This window comes from Vicugna pacos, chromosome 1, assembly GCF_048564905.1.
Source record: "Vicugna pacos chromosome 1, VicPac4, whole genome shotgun sequence".
Classification (NCBI taxonomy): Eukaryota; Metazoa; Chordata; class Mammalia; order Artiodactyla; family Camelidae; genus Vicugna; species Vicugna pacos.
This window is the reverse complement of record NC_132987.1, coordinates 72,186,585-72,210,747: the sequence shown is the minus strand read 5'-3', so window position 1 is coordinate 72,210,747 and position 24,163 is coordinate 72,186,585. Positions and strand designations below refer to the sequence as shown.

Here is a 24,163-nt window from a genome sequence, read left to right as displayed (position 1 = left end):
ACACACGTGTGTATATATATATATATATGAAGTAATTTTAGAAATGTCCTCCTCAAGTCCCTGCTTTCCAGGATCGTGGTCAGCCAACATTATTGCACTAACTGGAGCCCACCCCAACCCCCCGCGCCGAGGAGCTGCTGCTGCTTCTGCCCCAGCCTCTCGGCCTCTGCATCCTGTAACTTTCAGTGATTTTTGTCTCAGCACTGAGTTCTCTGAAAACTCAGTCTGATATTTTGCAAGAACTTTAGTAATAAATGAGAAAAATTATTTTACTATTCTTATGAATGCTGTAAATTGCATAACTTGTCATGATTTTCTCTTTGACTTGGCTGCATGAAAGTTCAAAGGCAAATATATAGCATTTCACCAAATGTAGTTTGTGTACTGACCTGACTCCATTTTTATATCCTTGCACTTGTTTATTGTTTTAATTTGTGTACCTTTCTTATCTACTTCTAATTTATTTATTCCACCATATTATCTATTTCTTTTTCTTTTTCAGCCATTTTAATTCCCTTTTTGGATCTAGGTGGCAGAAATAAATGAGAAAAGCAAAACAACACAAAAAAGTGTGTGTGTGTGTATTTTATATATCTATCAAACTCACCTAAAGTATAAAATAAGAGTAAGCCTCCTGTAATAATGAAAATATTTTGTAGTCTTTGGGTTAATAGATTCATTTGATTATTTGCAGGATTGTAATTTAGGGAGGCATAAAATTAAAATACCACTATGAGAATATCCATATGAAATTGAACACAGGTATTTTCAGCACCAGATCATTAATTCTGATATCCTTCAGTTTGGAAAGCCAACTACAGCTGTGTCAAAATCTGTGTGTGCACTCTTTAGACTGTATAAAAAGAAAAACTTCTAAACTTAATCAGCCTAACAAAGTGTATAATTCTAAAAATATTTTTCCTTTTAAAAATTGTATATGTATACATGTGATAATATATGTGAATATATTATTTACTTATATGTGTTTTACATACATATGTATGTATATATCTTAGAATCTTAAACCAAACACTTCAGTTCTTTGCCACCATTATCATTTTCTCTTAATTAAATAATTTTCATTAAGCAAGAAACAGTAGTAAGTCATCTCAACAATGAAACCTTATATTTCAGACTGGTTTAAGTCTATTTTCTGCATTTCCTCTGATAATGATCCAGCTAGTCTCAGACTGATTCTAATAACAACTCAGGTAAGTTAGAGGAACTCTAATTGGACACTAGACATCCTAAAAATGATACTTATCTTAATTTGTCCTTATATAACAACTCTGGGCTGAAATTATTATGTTTCGGACCCAAATAAGATTTTTGTTCTTGTATTAATTTCTGGATTTCATATCCTTTCAGATACCAAAGGAATATAGTACCACACTGGAATAACACCAAGTTACGCTCATTTTTTGCTCCCCCCACCCCAGCATGGACAACCAATAGCTGATTCATACTTGCATTACATCACAATTGGATTACAGAAGCACTCTTTAGTCTGACCTCCACATGTCTCCTGCAACTCATTTGTAGATAGTCCAGAAGCAAGCAGCTGGATTTCATTTTTGTTCCAGCGGTCACCATTTTATAATGTTTCTCCAATTCACTGTGAGTTTCACTATTGACAAGTCAATCCAAAACTCCAAAAGGCATTTAAGTGTAGTGAGTTAAATAAGAAAGAAAATATTACCATTAGCTTGCTAGAGATTCATGTCACTCAATTACACTTTACTGTTCACTCCCCATACATCAAAAGGTGTAATGATACAGTTCTCCCACAGAAGACTAATGAAATACTTAGCAAAAGTAAGTGCTTACAAAACACGTTTTAAAAGAAAAGTGTTGTATTTTTTTTTCAAATCTTGCATAGAACTCTAGTTCAATTTTTGAGCCTTTCCAAGTCCTCATAATTCTGTGGTATTCATAATAAAGCAGGCAGATGGTTTAGTCTCTGAACATATGCTTTAAATGCCCCCTTTCAAAATAATGGACCAAATTGTGCCCTCAAATAGTCATAAGAAACTTAAAGGAGGCTGCCTCTTGAAATTTGAGGGCAGAATGTTATCCAGTGGGAATTAAACCTTTAAAAAATATATTTTCTAAATTTTCTTCTGAGCTCTATTCAACATGTTAAGAAAAACTATTTTTTAATAAAATAGGATATAGAAAGGAAAAATCCTAACCAGCACAATATTGCCAGGTTCAAGGAGTAGATTAGAAGGTGAAATATAAGTTTTACATATTTATATTTTAAAATTCTGACCCTCTAAAACCTTACGAGAGTCATCTGATTTAATTTTTGAGTGATTGCCAGACTTTCCTTTTTTATTATTATTCCTATTATTATTCCTATCATGTAGATGTTTTATTGTTAAAGCACTTTGCAATTATTAATTAGTTAATTTAGTTTAAATTATATTTATGCCTTTGTTTTAAATCCATGTTATTCATAGTTATTACAATCCTAAAATGCTATTTCACCAGCCAATTATTCTCATTTCGAAAACAGTTTGTTGTCGATGAAAGCACATTTTTCAGGTTTTCACAGAATATGAAATTCACCCTCAGTGGATGTATGTATTTTGATAATGTTGTTCACGTAACTTATCTATATTTAGGAGAATATCTCTGTTTCTTAATGTCTACATTTTATACATAGAATGAGAGCCTTCATTTCTACACTTATTTTTTATGTATTTAAATTTTGTTATAAAAAAGTCTCTAAACTAGTCTCACTTATCTTAAAATGTCTACAAAACTCAGTAGTCTGATCAACACTTCAGACAAAAAGACCACACAGTTGACAACAAGGACACTTTGCTTTTTATAGAAGCCTGAAGTTTAAGTAACTATTCAAGAATTGTTATGTCCCTTTAGAAATTCTGAACAAGGACTAGCTTGGTGCTAATGCAAAACAGAGTTTACTCCAAAAAATAAACGCAATAGTTGTACCCAAATGTGTTTGTGATACTGTTAAGACAGGTTATAATTAACAATATTGAGAATAACTGAAGAGCCTTAAATCAAGCGATAATTTAATACATATATCCACAAATATCTGAGCAAAGTTTATAACTACTGTTGGGGCAAAACATTAACATACTCTTCTGCTGATAAAAATCACAAAGTAACTGAGAAAACCTCCCTCCTTCTCATTTCTCTAACTTTCACAATAAATGCAGCACCGAAACTAAACTCTTAGTCAATGTAGAAATACGCCGAGCAGTATTCCAATAAACAACAAATTGATTTTAAAAACCCCCACCAGATTAATAATATCCCCCATCTTTCCCTTGCTTCCCCTTGTTCTTTCACTTTCCATGCACACACAATCACACTTACCTGCACAAGCCTGAAACATCAGTCTATGTAATTTTTTTGAAATGTACTCTGTACCGATGCATTTTTCTGTGTTTCTTTCTAACCCTCGGGAATGCTAAGAATTTAGGAAGAGAGCCACAGCTTAAGAGAGCAATTATTTGCCAGTAAATACTCAATTTGCTTGTCCTGTGATTTTTCTTCTAACTTGCATATTCAATAATCCGTCCCTGACTGCGTCACCAGCACAAAAAGTCTTTTCTCCAAAGGAGAACACTTTCGCCAATCAACCTTCAGCCATGCCAGGGCACAGCTCGTCGGGGTGATTTGCTAGCTTTAATTAATAATTCCTCACGCTGGCCATTTTAACAAATAACACAGTGAGACTGGGACGCTAGATGGCTATGATTCAGGCCGATAAAACTACAGTGGAAAAGAGGTGGGGAGGGGTGTGTGGGGGGAATTCAGACGCCGTTTATAAACACCTCTAATCATACTCTTTCAGTTTACAATATAGAGGACATCTCAGCTGAATTACCATGTTATGTCCACCAATTTGTATTCAGATGGGAGCCATATGTTCCTTCACTTTATCTGCTAAGGCCTCCTCGGTGCCAACACAGTCATCGGGCAGACAACATTTACAAAAGAGGTCTCTAGCCTCCAGATTGCAAAAGTTTACTGCAGGGTGAAGTTGAGAAATCAGACATATACGGCACTTCTCAGTGAGCCTGTGTAACAGTCTAGAAACACAGAGGTAAGAATTATGAGTGTCAGATTTACTCTTACCCTGCCATCTGATACTGGGCATTTCATTTCGTCTTTAAAAAAAAAATCTTATACCTCACCCTCAAAACAGTTAACAATAATGCTGATTTGTTTATTCCACAAACATTTATTGAATCCCAACTATACGCCAAACACCATATTAAATGCTGAGAACTTTTTGAAAGTAAGACTTTTCCAGTTAATTGCCACAATCCATGTATTTATTATGTAACAAACAGATAATGTGCTTGAACAAAGCCACCAAACAGGTAGCTTGTGAGTAAAAATAAGGATTCATAACACTGTCTGTATGGTTCAGCCAAGCAATCAGTACTTGACAGTCCACTTGAGTCCACATGCAAAAGTGATGTTCAAAATAAAAACAAAGAATAAAAATAGATTAAAAATAAGTTTTTTCAAAGATTAGAAAATTTCCCTTAAAGCAACTTGGGTACTTAGAGGCATATCAGTCTGTTCATAGGCAGTTTTAAAAGGTTCACAAGCACTTGAAGAACATGCAAAGATATAGGAAATTTTACTCATGACTTTCTCTAGTGTGTTTATGTCTGTGACTGCAAGCTCATTAATTTATTGGAGATTTATTTATTGAGCACTTACTCTATCCTAGGAACTGAATAATACTGGGTATCCAGAGATAAATAAAGCATAACCCTTGTCTTCAAGAAGCTCACAGTTTAGCCACCAGACTCTGAAAGGGAAAATCTAACCAGAATACTGTAATACAATACAGCAAGAGCAATGCCACAAATATAAAAGTACGAGGCAGGGCTTGTAGAAGTGATTCATGGACTGTTTCTAAATGTAGAATAGAAATTTCACTGGTAGGAAGGACATTCTAGGGAGAGACAAACCTTTGAACCCTTTCTAAAACTTTTGCTAGAATTAGACTGTCAGTTAGAAACGATGGTATTTAAAGCATTATAATTTCAGACACACAGTAATAATAAATATTTCAGGATTTGAAAATGAATTTCTTATGGAAAAAAGTCTCCCCCAAAGTTTAATATCTTGACATCATCAGAAAAATAAGCAGCTTCTCCAGAACTGGTACAAACAGTGACAATATATATGCCATTCTTACTTTCAGTCTATTTCAGTTGTCTTAGGCAAATAGGAAGCATTCATAACACTCACTGACTTTTTGTTTTTTCCAGCCCATGTATCTTATTTTACTATGGACATACTTGTACAGCTTCTATTTTCATTGTACCATAAGAAAAATCATAACTGCATGACCATTAAAGGAAGGGAAAAACCTATATCCATTTAGTGGTCACAAGTATAACTAGCCAGACAGTACAGGCTGCACAGTACTAAGGGCGAAAATATTGAGGAAAAGAAATGATAACCCAATTCCCCAAAAAAGGCTGTTTTAGAGTTAGTAAATGCTCCTGCAAATTGCATAGAGTTCTTAATGACACTGAACATTCTGTTTTATATTAAACTCAACGGTGAGGCAGCCACCAGAATACAACATTTACCATAAATCAGTTAACAATTAGCCAATTTGAAGAACTGATACAATTTATTAATTTATTCAAAACATATGTATTGAGTTCCTGATATGTACCATCTGCTTATCAGTTTCTGTTTGATTTTTATTTCTGTGATGCTCCTATATAATAAGTTTACAGTTTATTGAGTGCTTACCATATGCTAGGAACCGATCTAAGAACTTTACATATATTATCTCATTTAATCCTCACAATGATATTATGAGGTAGATACTATTACCATTTTAATTTAACAGATTATGAAACTCACAATCACAAGTGGTGAATACGAATATGTACTGTGTGGATTCATTCTAAATAATGAGACCAGAGCCACTAATACTCACCAAAATCAATTCCATTACTTTATAGGTACCTAGTCACACATAATGTTTATGTTATTATTTTTAATTTAGCAAAATTAAAGTGGTTTTGAGGTTGATTTGAGAATTAAGCAAAACTCCTATATTGAATGAGAGGCATGTCTCACAAAATAAGACTAGAATATAGCATTTATGTTATCAACAGGCTAGTCGGCTGTCCTGGGAGACAAACTGGCAATTAGCTTGAGCTGGACATGTTTTAGATGATAAAAACTGGCACCACAGAACTACATGTTATGGTAGCCCCGTTCTCCCTTATGAAAACTGCATAGACTCTTAGAAGGTATCAGAATCCTCTACATCTTTAGAAGCAGAAGGAGACAGTGGTTTAAAAAGTGAGGAAGACTTTGAGTCAGAAAGGCTTAGGTTTGAATTCTAGCTTGGCCACTTACTAGCTGTATGTCCTCTGCCAAATTAATCAGGTTCTCTGAGGCTCAGTCCTCTTATCTCTAAAATGGTTTGTTGCGAAAATTAAAGGAGATAATATACCTCGGGGACACAGCATAGAAATTAGCCCAGAATAAGTGCACAATATATGGCATTTGAAGCATTCAGAGTTAAAGCTTATCATATACAACTAAAATTTACTGTCTCTGGACCAAATGACACATGTATTTTCTAAGTCTGCTTAGACAATAAATTTGAATAAGTCTTAGCTAAGGCAAATTGGTCTTGGTAGTCTGGTAGAATTTCCTTTGACAATGTTAATGATATACCCCAAACAGCTGTGTTTAAGAAAACAGAGCTAACCCACAAAGTAGAGATAGATGACACTAGAATTTACCAGTTAATAATGGGAAAAAAATCTTATTTTCCAAGTGATTAATACAATGTTACATTTTATTTAGAGGAGTTGGAAAAGCTTATTTGGAACTCACTGGGGAAGCCCACTCAGTACAGTCACAGGCTCTCCCTGGATAACCTGATGCTGCTAACTTTGCTAACTACCAACTAACCATCAGCATCTCCAAGAATAGGCATGCAGATGCCCTCTCCACATACTTTCTTCTTTCTTGACCTTGATTTAGTCCAGTTATCTCCAGTTCTTGATCTGAAGTATGGAGTAAATATTAGTGGAACACACATTTACTGAAAGCTGGTTGTAGGTGAAATGGGGTATTTCTTCACGGAGGGGCCATTGGAGGGGTTTCATGAAGGCTCTTATCATTTACTTGAATACGTATGTAAGGTTTCTCCTTGGAGGATTCCTTTGGGATTAGGGACAGACTAGACCCTCCATTTTTGGTTCTTATTCTATGGCCTCTGGCTGAGATCAGCAGATGGGGAAATACAGATCAATTAATGAGCACAGGGACTGTCTGAGCCACAGCAGCCTGAATGGGAGCTCCTGGGCAGCTGGAGCTTTCTAGAATCTGCTTATTTCTCAGCTGGAAATCCTAATTGGCAGAAAGTAGAGTATGGAAGACTACTTCATGTACTCTTTCCCTGAATGCCTGGATTGGTGACAATGACTTAGTAAAATTTTGGCCAGGTTGGGTCTCTCCTTCCTTATTAACTGCCTGATTCTCCAGACTTATACAGGGAAATTTAATCTTCTAGTTAAAAATGATGACTAGCAGGAATTATTACAGAAATATTTCAAAGCAAATGCTATTTTTAAAAACATTTTCCCAAATAAGTTCTATATACTTTAGTTTCCAAACGTGCATTTTTATATACGTATATAAATACTTTTACAAAGGGATAACTAGATAGTGAAGGAGGGGAAAGGCGATTTAATTTCAGTTTCAAATTTAGAATTCTGCCTAACAAGAATTTTAGAAATATTCAGAAATTTTTAAGTGGTGATTAATATATTTGGCTATACTAGGTTGAGATTAAAAACCTTAAATTTCTCAACAGGTCTTTGTCCTTAGAGGCATTGCTTTCTCAGTGAAGGTCTCCGACCTTTACAAATGTGAAAAGGAGAAAAACATTTCTTGTCAGAAAATTAGTTATGGCTAGTTCACAGAGTGAAGTAGTCGAAGATCTTATCAGCTTTCCTGTGACCTCGCTAGGTGACTGCTACAAGTCATTTCATATCCCTTTCTGTCTCAGTTTTCTGTCTCCTTGTCTACAATATCTAAATGAAATTATCAAGATAATGTGGGGAAAATATTTAATCATTTCACAAAGCTTATGCTAAAGCTCTAAATCTCAGAGTATCCAAATGATACAACCAGTATCAAATGGGTAGAATGACACTAACGCACTGGATAATCTTAAATAATAAAGTTAGCACCTCACTTTCTCAATTTTTTTAGCTATAAAATGGGCATAGTCATGTTTACTTTTTTTTATCAGGTAGTGTACTGGAATGGAGAGACTATTGCATAATCCATTAAAACTTTTCAACAAAATTCCATATAATATAAAAAAAATGACCAATATAATCAAGCCACCAGTTGATTTTCAAATATATTAGATGAACTGATTTTAAAATATCGAGGCATAAGATGAAGTCAATGTTTCTAAGCATATTTAGATATTTATGAAGGAAGACTATTTCTAAAATGGGGAGCAATACTGTCTTATATATTTGTGTGGCTGGCTGCATTTTATGGTGGATCCAAGACCCCAGTAATGAGAAAGGTGAATCAGGGAAAGTGATTTTTAGCAGACTGTTGAATGATAAATAAAGTAAAATGTATTCACTAATGGGTTGGCAGAAATGTTATACATGTGCTTTTAGAACCAGAACTGTTTAGCCTTTCATACTTGGCAGAGCTGTGTTCCTAAAGTGTCCCCTCACAATCTTTTCCCATCTCTCATTGTTTTGGTCCTATAGTGTCAGGTGGGAGTAATGATAAAAGGGAAGGGCAAAACAAACAGAGGCAGTCACTGTGGTAGGAGCCACTCCAAAGATCAAAGAGCCGATTTGGTGATGGCTGCCAAAACTGAAACCACAGTGGGTGTCTCATCAGCATGATGCCCTGAGAACCACATGGATTCCTGGTAGGTCAGCACTTGGGGGTTCAGGCCCCTCATCCTGCTTGGGAGGACTACCTGCTAAGAACTGAATGTGCACATTTCCTTACCCACTCACAGCATCTGATTTCAACACAATTCTGCACTACCATTATGTCTGTTGAATGATCTCACTGTGATAGACACTATACAAATCACACAAAAGCATAATTTGGTCCGATCAGATATCATACCTTACAAGAGTCTACAGAGAACTCTGATTATCCAATTCTAGTAGGCAAAATCTTGAGCATCTAGTAGACAGGATAGTTCAATTTCTAATATTTTAATCAGATACATCACTCTAATTTACATACCTGTCATGTTAACACATTATTACCTCTATTACTCAGCCTTCTCATATTCACTTATAAGTCTACCTTGATTTAACATGGTCAAGAGCCCAGAAAAGAGAAAATAGAACCCTTAAGAAACTAAAAAGATGCTATAAAGCACACATGATTGCCCAAACTTATCTTTATTCATCAGTGAGACTTTGCCTTGGAACTGGTATATTCTTCCTTAAAACATAGTAGCATCAGTTAATTGGGCTCACCATTCATGTTAGATGGAAAGACAGTTGCAAAAGAAAGCACAATGGTAACTGTAAGAAATAACCACTCTGTATCTCAGAATGAAAAGGAGACAGAAGAGGCAGGGGAAGGATAAAGTATCCAAGGCTGAGAATTATGTAGAGCTTATGAACATGTCTATAACTGAGTCCCATAGAAATCAATGTGGTAGAGCTTTACACAAAAAAAGATATTCATAATTGTTGTGAGTTGAATTGTGTCCCCTCAAAATTCATATGTTGAAGCTCTAATCCCCCAGTACCTCAGAATGTGACCTTATTTGGAAATAGGGTCATTGCAGATATAATTAGTTAAGATGAGGTTATACTGGAGTAGAATGGACCCCAATCCAATATGACTGGTGATCTTATAAAAACAGGGAATTTGGACACAGACATGCACACAGGGAGAACGCTACCTGAAGGTAATAGCAAAGATCAGAGAGATACTTCCAAGCCAAAGAACCCCAAAGACTGCTAGCAAACAATCAGAAGTTAGGCAAGAGACATGGAACTGATTTTTCCTCACAACCATCAGAAGAAACCAACCCTGCTTATACTTTGATCTAAGTCTTCCAGCTGCCAGAACTCTGACACAATACATTTATATTGTTTAAGGCATCCAGTTTGTGGTATTTTGCTAAGCAGCCTAGGAAACTAATACAACAATGATGATCAGAGGATCATTATATAAAGATTAAATTATGTTCATAATACCTTGCTTAAGAAGGTTGAAAAATATAAGATTCACTGCAGGAAAGGTGCCATTGATATGCTTTAAGTAAATAAACCATTCGATATTTGAGTGGCATCTAGATGATTAACATACATGAAACAAACAGCTTTCAATTTTTGCCTATGCAATGAGATGGTGCCTCTTAACTAAAAAGATAAAGTGATATGCACTCTATAGAAGACACCAAAGAGGCCTCAACCTCTAAGAAAAGCATTTTGACTAACAAGGCAAATAAATATGAACTTATTTTTACTTATTTGTTTAAGATACATACATAGACTAATGAAGTTAGAATGGTTACCAAGAGAAATTATTGGTAGAGAAGAGGCTGCCTACTTAGAAGTATTAAGAAATGAGACTTGAGTTTAGGTCAAAACTGAGAGACGTTCATCCAGATGAGAAGTTACAGACAATTCTAAGCATCAGAAATACAGGAGGAAAGTAAGAAGACTAAGGCAAAGCAAGAGTATGAAGGAAGGGGTAAAACAGCAGTGGAGAAAAAAGTGAGAGAAAGTAGCTGGTACAGAGAGTAAAAAAAAATCTGAACTAGGCACAGACAATGACAAAAAGTCTTGTAGATGGCAAGAAGGACAAGAGAGGGTAGTATTCCTGTGCTCTAAACAAGAAGAGAGTAAAAAACATCTAGTGTAAGAACTAAGCTCTCTTTAAAACTAGTGCTCTGAGTGCTTTTGTGTGAAAAAGAAAACATGTACCTTGATTTTTCTTTAAAAACATTCAATAGTGAAATGGAAAATCTTTTTTTCTTTAAGTATAAGCTAAGCAGTTATGGCAGGTAGGTCAAGGAAGAAATACTTCATGGAACAGGAAGCCATAACTTTATACAATGTGTTCTCTGGAGAAGTTACAAAAGAAAAAAAAAGAAGAGAAAAGAAAAAGAAAGAAAAGAAAAGAAAAAGAAAAGAAAAGAGGGAAAGAAAGAAAAAGGACAAAATAGTCCCATAAGGTTTGTTTGTTTTATTAAGTAGCTTTAAAATACGACCTCTCCTAATTGTTCTTAGCATTTTATTCAGCCAGTTATCAACTTAATCTGGGGAAAGAAGAATCAACTTGGCTTTTTGACAGCCAAGTCAATCCAACTGGAAAATTCAAATCCTACAAGAATAGGGCATAGGGAAAATTCTGCATAGCAACATTTTCAACTGCCAACAGAAATACATAATAACAGAATCATCTTTTTTCTTTGTTTCTCAAACTCATTTTCTCTAAAAAATATTAATGATGGTATGAAGATATTCTTGGATTAAATGAAAGCCATTTACTCTTCATGTTAATAGAAAGTTCTTGTTCAAGATGGTCAAAACTATAATCTTTTTCTATTCTCATAGAAGTTAGAGATGGCCTTGTCCATGTCTCTATTATATCACTCAATTATATCTCTAAATAGAAGAATTACATTTTAATTTCATCAATCTTCTATATTCAGCAATTCACAAATCAACTAAATTATTTGTTTTATTTTTTCATTGGGGAAATTTTAGGTTAGATGATAATGTTATGTAGGAAGCCAAAATGTTGAAAAGGAGGGTGAAGGATATTTTTATATAAGTATTACCCATTTCCTTCTACTGATTTCTAAATGACTTCTGCTATAGAAATGACTTCAGCAGACCACCACTAATTCTGGTGGATGGGAAACAATGCTGTCAAAATTGAGGTAGTAGTAAAATAAATAAATTTACATCAATGGAAAAGGAAATGAGAAGGGAAGGAAGAAAGGGATCCTGCTACAGAATTAAAAATATATTTTTGGCCCTTAAAATAATGCTTCCTTAATCTTTCTGCTCTAAGAGGAGTAATGGAATAGAAAAAGAAAAAGGAAGGAAGGAAGGAGGGAGAGAAGGAGAGATAAGAGGGAGGAAAGAAAGAAGGAAAAGCAAGAAAACAATCAAATGATTAAGCATAAAAGCAAGAAAGCAAGAAGGTGAGAAAGTAGGAAAGAAGGAAAGAGAGAGAGAAAGCCATTACAGAGGTACTCTCTCTTCCCCTTCCCACTGGCTGGCCCTCTAATCTTTACCTACTACCTACTCCAGTCCAAGTGTTTGGGACACAACTGGGGTAGTTGAAAAGGGAATGGGGAAGGAAAATTTCTCCCTTCAATTGATACTTCCTTAGGTACTAATGCTTGTACTTCAGCAGGTCCAAGTGTTTTTCAAGCTCATGTACCACTTTGAGAATAAATAAAACTTATGACCCTCTCCAAGGAAGAAAGAAAGGGCACATTTACCAACACATATAAAGCATACATATACATATGCAGACACATACATATGAAGCATTTTCAGAAGGCTTATATAAACTCTGAACTGATCCCTGTACTCTCTCTCTAACCATCCACTAAGCTCAGTGTAAAGAACCACTGGTCCTAGAATCTGAACCAAGACAAAATAAATAGGGGAGGGGAGGGACTTGGAGAAATGAAAATGGGACATAAAACAACAAACCAACAAACACATGCATTAAAAAGTGTACCTTGTCTCTATGTCAACCCTTAAGCTTCTGATTCTTTTCATCATTTTTGGCACTTAGAACAAGAAAGACTGTGATTTGACTAATGAAATATTTAATTAACAAAAATAAAGTATGCAGCAAGATATATAATATTTTAGTGATTCTGCAGGTCTTTAATCAGTAATTTTACATTCCTACTTGCTAACTGCCTCTGATAGGACACTGACATCCAGTACCCGTCCTGATTTTGAATATCAGCTCTAACATTTACAATAGCATTGAAAACCAATGCTACTTAATATTGTGAATAGCAACTAATCAGACACATAAGAAATTATATGGAGACTTGGCAACAGATCTGAAAAAAAAACAAATAAAAAAAAACCAATTTCAACATTTTAACCAGACTGCATATATTTGAGAATATAGGCCATGTCTTAACTATAATAATGAGAATTGCTTAAATTTCCTAAAACTTAATGTTTTTCATAGTACTTCACAATCTTTAAATGCCTTAAAGCATCTTTATCTCGTCCAATTTGGACATGAATTCTGGAAAGTAGATGGGAGAGATATCATCTTTATTCAAGTGAGGAAAGCGAGGATATATGTGATTAACTGATAGTATATACCTAACATGTGGCAAAAGCAAAGATGAGAACTCAGGAATTTTGACTACTTATTCAATAATTTTTCTGCTATCCTACACTGCACTCAAAAAATGCTCATTACACATGACTTATTTAGGCACTTATGTTGTCTAACTTTGGAAATGAAGACAATGCTGTATTTCCTCACCTGAGTTCATATACATGACACTTGTTTCCCACACTGCGATTCTGTGGATGGCACACAGTGAAACAAAAAGTATTTAGGTATTTTAGAGGTGCACATAGATACATTTAAAAGTTAACAGCATATGTTATGGATACTTTCTATACAGGGGCACATGTATATATGTGTGTCCATGTGTGGGAATTAATTCTTGTTTACTCATCGTATTAGAAAACAATACTGTCAAATTTGTACTTTACTATTGATCTTGCATTTAGTAGTGCTGCACGTTGACACCTAATTTATAAATCAAATAAACACAGATACATGAACAGCATAGAACATATTTTGAGAAAAAATATAAATATACATATATTTACCTTCAGCTGCCCTTCCTGTTAGTTGATAAGTGATCATTTAAATTGGATTTATTAAATTAGAAGTAAAAACTGACTTTCAAAAATATATCAGTATATTTTCAATCTTCTGTTGTAATTAGAGTCCAAGATTTAATTATTATTAAAGTTTTATAATTTAATTGTCCTTATACTTCCTGTTTTCACTTTTAGCTGGAAAATTCTCCTTCCTACTTTTTATTTTAATTTAAGATATATAGTCTTATATTAAAACAAATAATATGGTAGACTGCTAGGATGAGCTCATTTCTTCCTTGAGGAAAGGGTATAACAGAAATTATAATCTAGTGGATTTATCTGCATTTATCGCCTTTTTAAATTGAAGTATAGTCAGTTACAATGTGTCAATTTGTGGTGTACAGCATAATGTCCCAGTCATGCAAATATATATATATATATACACATAGACTTGTTTTCATATTCTTTTTCATTAAAGGTTATTACAAGATACTGAATATAGTTTCCTTTGCTATACAGAAGAAATATGTTTTTATCTATTTTTATATATAGTGGTTAACATTTGCAAATCTCAAACTCCCAAATTTATCCCTTCCCACCCTCTTTCCCCTGGTAACCATAAGATTGTTTACTATGTCTGTGAGTCTATTTCTGTTTTGTAGACAAGTTCACTTACCTCTTTAATAGTCAAAGGAAACCTTACATCCATATATCAGAGCCCACCTTGAGCAAAACTGTAAAGTGTAGATGAACTTCATCACTAGTTCCTATTTCTTATCTCCCTTTGATCTTGCTTCCTACTAACCTTCTGAGCCCTTCCGACAAACTTATCAAAAGATTTATTTCTATTCCCTTTTCTCTGGCATGCTAGAACTTTCCACTTTAATTTTGGCTATAAATTGAGGTCCTTACTCAACTTGGATTCCTGCTACTGCATCCTTAGCCCACCTTGCCAACCTCTGAATTGTAATGTTGCAATGTATCTGACCTTATGTCATGCCTTCACGTACCAGATCACACTCTCTCAGATACCAGTGAGAGACTTGAGATTTTCCTGTTTTCTGGCAAGTTATGACTGCATTTTTCTCAGCTCACCATGTAAACCATCTCTATTAATATTTTAGTAATCCCATTTCTGGGTCACTCAATCTTGGCTTACTTCCCTTTCCCAGCTGGGCTACCACTGTGGTGCTACCATGCTTTGTGGAGAATAAAAGGGGGTCAATGAATAAAATCTGTACTGTAAGACAGAAAACCTCCAGATTAGCTCAGGCTCTAATGGTCGACTTAGTTTCTTCTATGCCCCAGTTGTTCTATTTATCAAGTGAGGGGAAAAAAAAAAGACCACTCTTTACCATGAGATGTATGAGGTTAAAAAAGTTTTTTAGGAGAAAACCTACTAATACATTTAAAAGTATTCATACTATCTGAATCTTGAGCAAAAAAAATACTCAGAGTAGTCTAGAAATAAATAATGGAAGTGACCCATTCTTCTACAATCCATCTACAGTAGGCATAATAAGCATCCCAAAAGTATCCACTCTCTAAAAGGCAGAACCTCCAAAATGTTATGTTACAAAGAAAAAGGAATTGGCAGATGTAATTAAGGCTATGGATCTTCAAATAGGGAGAGCCTCCTAGATTATCCAGGTGGGCCCAATCTAATTACCTTAAAAGCTGAGAACTTTTTCTGGCCTGAATTTGGAAAAGAGATGTGGTATAAGGGAAAGTCAGAGAGATCCCGAAGGTGAGAATGATCAAGGGACTCTGGTTTATACAAAGATACAGGGGCTGATGTGTAAAAAGCTAAAGATGGCCTCCAGCTGACAGCCAGCAAAAGAAAAAGAAAAAAAAAAAAGGAGATCTTAGTCCCTCAATAACAAGGAACTGAATGAGGATTCTTCCCAGAGCCTCCAGTTAAGAACCCAGCAATATGACACCACTCTGGTCTTGTGAAACCTGGAGCAGACAAATTGGTGGAGCCAACCCAAACTTCTGATCTGCGTAACTCTGAAATCATAAATTTGTGGTGTTAGAAGCTGCTAAATTTGTGATCATCGGTTACAGCCACAATACAAATGTAAAATACCATTCTAGTTCAGTGGCCAATAGATATAACAGTTTATATGGTGAAGAGCTGGAACAAGAACCACTGTTACAAACACAGAAAGTTCTTGGTACTACAAACATTTTTTTCCCTTGATTTTCTTTGTTTTCAATCATATCCCCAGAGAAAGTGAAATCACAAAGGACTGAAGGACGAACATTACGAGGAGTGTATATCTACTTAAATGCCAAATGTATATCTACTAAATGCCAAGTCCTCACCAAGGAGCGTCACAAATAGGCCTTTTGCTCAGAGGCAAGAATAGCACACTAACAGTGCTACATTACTCATACCAACTAAATGCACTGTCTTGAAAACGAAAAAGAAAAATCTGAGAATAGGTCAAAGGATTATAAAGACATGATAATAATGGCTATTTAATGGATAATGCAAAGAAGACAAAAAAAAATCTAAGCAAACATATCTAAAATTGACAGATCACAAGTATACCAGGGTGTAGTTGTCCCACTATACAAGTTGTCTTGTAACCATACGTTTAAGGGAAATTATTTTCAAAACTAAAATTACATGTTTTTATATGGCATCAATAGAGCTACTTTTCAAATGTCGTTTCCAAAATTAATTTTCTTTCTTATTCACATTTTTTGCACAGCTAGATTCTGGCCTTGACAGAACAAAAAAAATATTGGAGGAAAGGCAGCAATTTCCAATGATGTTTCAGCATGGGAGGTTTAGAGAACTTGACCTTTGAAGATATAACTCAAGCTCAAAACCTAAAACTTTCTAAGATATAACAACTCACTGAAAACAGATACTTTTGTAATCAACTAGAAAATATTCTCACAGTAAAGGGTAAACTCTCAGCAGGTTATACATATTCTACTTTATAATTATATCACAGTATGAAATAATACAAACAAAAATAGGCAGAAAAACAAATATAGTGATTAAAAATTCTTGTAGAAGCAGGATAAAGTAGGTTTTTTTTGTTTGTTATTTTGTTTTTTTCTGTAGAGACAGGAAATACATGAGGTAAAAATTACTAACATCACACTTAGCAGCTTTCTTTTTGTGTTCCATGAGGCCACAACAGGAAGTGTAACTCTAGCGGCCTGGCTAAGAGCCCTGCAGGATGAAGACCCGGTGAGAAAAAATACTCACCTGCCTCTTCTTTTGAACATCACACTCTGCTTACTATAGGTCTCTGAAAACTTATTAAAAACTTCGGCCATCTTAGGAAGAGATATCATAATTTTGAGGGTCTTTGAGTCTCATGCACAGCAAATTAATCTCCATTTTATGTTTGTCCCAATTTAGTATTTCTAAAGGGGGTGGATAATAATAAATCCCGCCAACTTTCTTTTTAGGGCTATTCAGATACTAAATAAACCAGGAACATTTTAAAATGCAATCTCACAAAAATCTGGTTTGCTTGACCTTCTATCCTTCTTTAAAAAATAAGAAAGGCATGATGTTCTTTTTTGTTGTTAATTAATTCATTTTAGACAATTCCTTAAATTTTCATTTTAATAAATTTTTGTGTGGGTGCATTAATTACTTTCAAAGACGCTTTACAACGGTTACCTATTAAAAGCCTTTGTTACTGAATGAAGAAAAAAAAGGGAAAAAAAAAACTTCCAGCATACCCCCTCCCTTCTCCATTCTGAGCAGGTCCTTGCTATCAACTGCTGGAGTATGCTCGCTTTGCACCTAGAGCTATAATTATTTTGCTTTAATTTTACAAAACCTTTTGTTCCATTCCCACGAGCCCACCTGATCCTTATATTACACTTGCTCTATTAAAACACTCATGCAGAACAAAGCATGGCTGTACTGATTCATAAGTAACTTTTTTTCTCCATAAAAATGCCACTGGCTAGGGTTCGGGATATAGTCCTGGGCTTCACCCTTCTCTGCCAATTTTCATGTGTTAGAGAGAAAAAAAAAATCCCGTTTCAGAGTGTTGTATTCTTTCCAAATATTCTTTCTTTGTTCCGCTGGTTTTTGTGTGTTTTTAAAAGTAATTTGTTATACTTAATTTTACCCTGCTGCAATATAAGTGATACGATGTTAAGGATGGTGGGTATGCTGAAGGATTGTAATCATGTTGAGATTTCTTTTATTCATACGGTTAGGATCTTTTAAAAATCACTTTGGTTGCCTTCGTTAATGTTCCTTTTCTCTCCTTACTCCGCCCCTTTTCCTTGAGATCTTGCAAAACATGTGGGCTTTTGGCAGAAAAAAATTGCAGTGACTCATCAAGAGAATTGTTTGTTTGCTCTAAGGAGCACCCTGAGGATCCTCTGGGCTGCACACGGAGCCCTTTGATCCTAGGAAATTTATTTCTTCCAGATGTTTTCCCCACAGCCACCTTTCTGCAATGTCCCTCTTCATTATGTAGCATAAGAATAAACACTCAAGACCCACTGTCACAGCATACAGTTTTCCTGAATGGAGTGTGACACGGAGCTGACATTTGATTGAGCCATTGGATTCTCCTTGCCTTAGGCACAATGATGGAGGAAGGTTAACGCTGAGGAAGGCAGAATTGGGTCTCTTCAGACAAACGCCCTTAGAATTAAGATGGAAATTATGTGACTCAGGCCAAAGAAAATATACAAATCTGCAGACCACGGCTCATGGTCTCTCCCTCATCCAGTCCTATAGTCTTAATGCTTAGATCTGTCATGTTACTTGCCTATTTGTTCAATCTAAAGTAGAGAGTGAATAGGCAAATGAAGTCTTTAGACATCTCTCATATTTTCTCGGTCTGGTTGAGGATACTAGTAGAAATAAGAAGGGAGGGCAAGGCAGGAGATGGAAGCCAGGTGCATGGGGGAAACCGGTGTGCTGGGCTATAGGATGCCCTCCCCCAAATAACAGGCACATCCAAGTCCCTAGAATCTCTGTGTGTTACCTTGTATGGAAAAAATGACTTTGCAGATTTAATTAAATTAAGGATTTTAAGATGGGGAGACTATCCTGGATTATCTAGATAGGCCCTAAATGTAATCGGATGTATCATTATAAGAAGGAGGTTTCCCACTCAGGAGGAAGAGCAAGTCACCTGACCATGGAAGCAGAGATTGAAGTGATGCAGCCACAGCCAAGAAATGCTGACAGTGACCAGAGGCTGGAAAAAACAAGGAAACAAACTCTCTGCTAAATCCTCTAGAAGGAGCAAAGCCTTGCCAACACCTCGATCTCAGCCCTCTGTTACTGATTTTGGACTTCTGGCCTCCAGAATTGTGAGAGAAGAAATTTCTGATATAGTAAGTCACCAAGTTTGTAGTAATGTGTTACATAGCCACAGGAAACTAATACAGATGGTAAGTGTTTCAAGACCCCATTGTTCAGCACATTCCTGAAATCACCAAAGTCTCAGGCTGAAGGAAGAGTGGAAAAAAGGGTGCCCGAACTGAAGGCAAAATTCTTCATGGAGATACTGGAGTTCTTAAGGGGATTTGTCAACTAAGCAAGTTGAGAATGAAAGTAAACATGGCAAATGGAATACATGAGGTCATTTAACAGCTTTTACAGATTGTAAATGTAAATTCTCCAATTTTCTAATACTAATTTGCATATTTTATGAAGTAGGGCAAATCTATTGCATTTTCCTTTTAAAATAAATGTTTATATATAATGTATTAGCAGTCAGTTTTTCCCCTGTATGATCAGTATAACATGACGAGCTACAGCAAGAATCGATCTGGCCTGTATATAATATTTTTGGCACATATGGACTGTGCTATGAAAGTGAAGCTCTTCTTTCTGCACTTGAGGTAACTTTCCTTTAGCTATTCAAAGTACAAACAATTTTAAAATATTAACCTAAATATAATTTGGAACCTAAACCCAAGAATTTTCAAATAGATGTATTAAAATAATAACTAAAATCTGGAAAAGTCCAACAGGGAAATGACTATTATGTGACCAAACTGCTTAGTTTATCACTTTCTCTAGTTCATCATTAAAACCACAGAGCTTTTCAACAACCAAACTATTGAACTTCATAATCAACACGAGGTTAGTAAACACACACCACTGATACAGATGAAGAAATAAAGTCCTAGAGTGCCTAAAGAGATTCTAGATAAATCAGCAAATGAGAGGAACTGAGAAAATCAACTAGAAATGTTGACTCTATTCTCAAGTACCTTTAAAAAGTAAATAGAGACTGAGTTCTTTTTTTGAAGATAATACTCTAGTGTAAAAGATGGTCATTTTTTTTTTGCTACTTTCCTATAATTATCGGTAAGCATTTATTTGACAGTGGGTTTAAAAACAGAAAAATACAATACTCTATTTTTTTAACAAAATAAACAAATGATAAACTGATGATTAACACAACTATTACACTGAAGAAATACATCCTAAGGCATTCAAAGAAGGAGGCTAAAGAAACTGGTAGCTGTCCCATGCACCTACATTTGGGGAAGCTTGAATAATGAGAATCTCCCTGCATTCCTTCTCCACTTCCCACTACTACCAGCTGTATCCTGATCTGAGGCATTTCAAGCTATTAGAACTTCAGAGTTTCCCTAACTGGAGTGGAGAGCAACAATGCAAATTCCACCTTCACACTCCTATGTCTTACTGTTTTATTGGCTTCAACACTATGTACACCTTGTCTTTGGAAGAACAGAATGCCTATCTCTGCTTTGAGTGTAGTGCAGGTTTTCATAGTATCCTTTAATTATAATTACCCTTTACTCATTTATTAACCCTTCCAACAACATAGGAGGCAAATGATAACATTCCCATTTGTCACCCTCCCACTTGTTTTTAGGAGTTCCTACAGGGCAGGGAATAAGTTTTCCTTTTAACTAGCTCCCCTTAGGTCTACAACACCTAGTAAATTCTTAGGGTGTAACTAGCTGACATAGAACTCAAGGCACAGAATGGGTGGCCGGGATCAGTGGGAACTGGTCCATTTGGCTTTGCAAACTTTGTAATAAAACACCACGTGCTGAAGAGATAAGCCATAAAATATACAGTTTTTTAATCCTAATACGAAAATACCTTAACTCAATTAGTACAAATTATGATCCAGAAAGCTAATAATTGTCCTGTTTCATAACAAATACACTGAGCCATAACAAATATAGGAGGATGAATTTAGTGTAATATGCTGTGATGGGGAAATGGTTGAGATGAATGGAGCTTTAAAACACAAGAGTCAAGGACATTTGGGAATATATAAGATGTAGGTACCTTTTAAATGAACAAATACTTGTCTCTGGTGTTTTAGTCATCATGTTTCTGGGATTGAATTAATCAAAGTCCCAGGTTGTAAGTTATTTAGTATATGTTTCCAATAAATACCCTTTGATTATGCATTTAGATCCTCAAAATGGGTAGATTTATAAAGACCCTTTTACACAGGCAAATTAAATACACACTAAGTGTAAAGTTAATGTATTTTTCTTTGAAGCAGTGAATTTTTAAAAATCAGTAATGAGTAAAACTAGACTTTAAATTCTGGATAAAAATGTTCTACATCAATGACTATTATGATGTGTCTTGGTTACAGATTACTCATATTTTTTCTTAATAAAATGGGATCTCCATCAAATATATAGATAGAACATAGAGTCTTCCCATAGGGACCTATCCAATCCAAAATGAGGGATCTAATCCAATCCCTCATTTTACAGATGAAGAAACAATATGTGAGTATTTTAATAAAGCCTACCTTAATATTTGCATGGAGACAAAATAGCTGTTACATGAAGAAAGAAACAGAAAAGACTTAACAATTGAAGGTTGATGAAAGAGAGGAAAGAGAAAAGAGCAGAGCTTTTCACTGGAGTAGAGCACTAAGCAGAGATGCATTCTCTAATATGCATCCAGGTCTTTGCTGGAGACCAGCTTAAATATTACAAAGATGGTAGCACCCATTTTTTTTAAAGAATTGCTTAGATTATTAACATATAAACAGTTTAGACAGACTTACCTCTAGGGAATCATATAACTTATCACAAACAAACATGTTCTGTATTTCTAATGTGGTAACTGTCCATTCATTTATTTTGCATATCACCTCTCACTTCCCCAACATACATGCAAATTGCAGGGAAACACAAACACCTCTGCTAAAATCTATTTTAGGATAAAGATTATCCTCTCAAAAACAGAGAAAATGTGAATACTTCATATGGTTATAGAAAGATAAATTTTAATTTGGATACTTGCTACTAAGAACTATATATACTTGCTGAAAGTGTAGGCTCTGGAATCAGACTTCCTGGGACTGAATCTTAGCTTTGCCACCTAGTTGACTTTGGGCGACTTTATTCCTCTCTCTGCCTCAATTTCAGGCCAGTAAAATCAGATAACAATAGTCACTATTTAAAAGAGCAGTAGTGAGGATATAATAATAGAACTCTACATATCTCTTATAACAGGGACTGGCACATAATCATTACTCAATAAAGAGCTGTTACTACTAATATGTACAAGCCTATTAAACATTTTCACGGGTAAAGGTAGTCTCATTAATGAGACTTGTTTAAGTATTCTGTGTTTCAATTTGTTGCTTAATTTAATTCATACCAATATTCTATCTTAGCATGAATAATGAAATAATATGAGGAAAAGTCTTGGTTTGGTTTACCTAGATGTCTTCGAGACAGGGATTATCAACCTTTTAAAAGGAATAAGCTAAAGGCTGCACTTGATTCTGGCTTAAAGCAACTGAGATGTGTCTCTTAAAAGGTAAAGGAGAAAATGAAAGAGAAGGACAGGCTTTGCAGGATGCGTATATCTTCTGTTGTCATGGGGAACATGAGAGAACACTCTCAGAGGAAAGTGAAGGTGCGAATGCCCCACTGTATGACCCACAGTGTCTGACACATGTCTCCAAGTAACAAACTGTCTACTGTGTAATTACCATTTTCCATATTTTGCTCTCTGATTATACAGTGATCCACTTGAAGACAAAAATTGTTCCATTCAATTTTGTTCAACAGTTGCTCAATAAAATATTCACTGAATGAATGAGAACTAGTTAATTAATAACAACTACTACTCCAGTAGTAGTTAGCAGTCCCAGAGGGAGAACTAAGACTGTCCGACCATGAGGGAACTGCTGAGGCAGAAGCGACTGGTCATTATGGTCTGGCAATGAGTGTCTGATCTCTGTGCTGGGAACAAATGCTCTCAGTAAGAATAAAATACTTCTGAAGTTTAAAGTTGTATAAGTTTTGTGAGTCTTTTTCCCCTATAACTTTCTTTTTTTTAAAAAAAATGCTTTTCAAATATTTTAGAATCTACTTTGTAGCACTTTACAGGGCAGAAGAACTAAGCACAAATGGGGAGCAAATGTAATCAGACTAATAAACCATGGTAAAAGTCTGTAAGTAATTATCACAACAGATAATGTGCGATGGAAATCAGAGAATGAGTATTTATAGCTGAGGGAACCAAGGTAATTTTAATAGAGAGAGTAATATTTGAGCTTAATCTTGATGCAAACACTTAATCTAAATCTGTGAAAATAGAGCATTATATCTTTAATTTGGAAATTGACTGATGTGCAGAAATAAGTGCAAATATCTGTGAATGAATTACATAAACATCAAAGGCATTCCTTCGTATTTGTATAGTACTCAAGTATCAGTATACAGTACATGGCTATTAGTTGATACATATGTCCTTTAATGGCAACGGTCTAGTAAATGAAATAATAATAATGTCCCTTAGAAGTATCATCCATTCATGAATAATCATTCATCCATTCATTCATTCAACCTAATGTGAGAACCTACTGTTATATCAGACTTTGAACTGTGCTCAGTACATTGGATAACATGGTGATCATGACAGAATAGGTGCTCTGCCCAAAACATAGATTTGGACAATTAAATTAATAAGTACAACACGATGCATTCTATGTTAGATGAAGAAGTGGGTGTTATGGGAATACATACTTGTAAGCTATTTATGCTTTAACTCATTCCAGAAATGTGGCAGAACTATATTTGGAAAAATATTAAGTGCTAGTGGTTTTTATTGACCTTGAATTTCTTATGATTTGGTCTTGTTTAAATCTGCAGAGAAGATTGCCACATGTGGGTCTTATGTACACTGCTTGTTATTCAAAATTTTGCCTTTTGAACTACCTGTCTAATTATGGATACATCAAGCAGAAATAAATTTATTTTCCTAATTTCTTTAAGACTCAACATGGTAGCATTTTTCCTACCTCAGG

The 24,163-nt window shown here is 35.1% G+C and overlaps 1 protein-coding gene across 15 annotated transcripts in view; it reads right to left on the bottom strand.

Annotated features, from left to right (window-relative positions):
- ZBTB20 (zinc finger and BTB domain containing 20) overlaps positions 1 to 24,163 on the bottom strand; it is a 730,245-nt gene that overhangs the window by 379,847 nt on the left and 326,235 nt on the right. The window contains exon 1 of one of the 15 annotated variants that reach the window (XM_006210310.4): positions 3,352 to 3,727. The exons of 13 other annotated variants lie outside the window; for them this stretch is intronic. The gene's annotated coding sequence lies outside the window, so the exon portion shown is untranslated. Of the gene's footprint in view, positions 1 to 3,351; positions 3,728 to 24,163 lie in introns of those variants that run through there. One more of the 15 variants, XM_031680995.2, reaches the window with a different exon arrangement.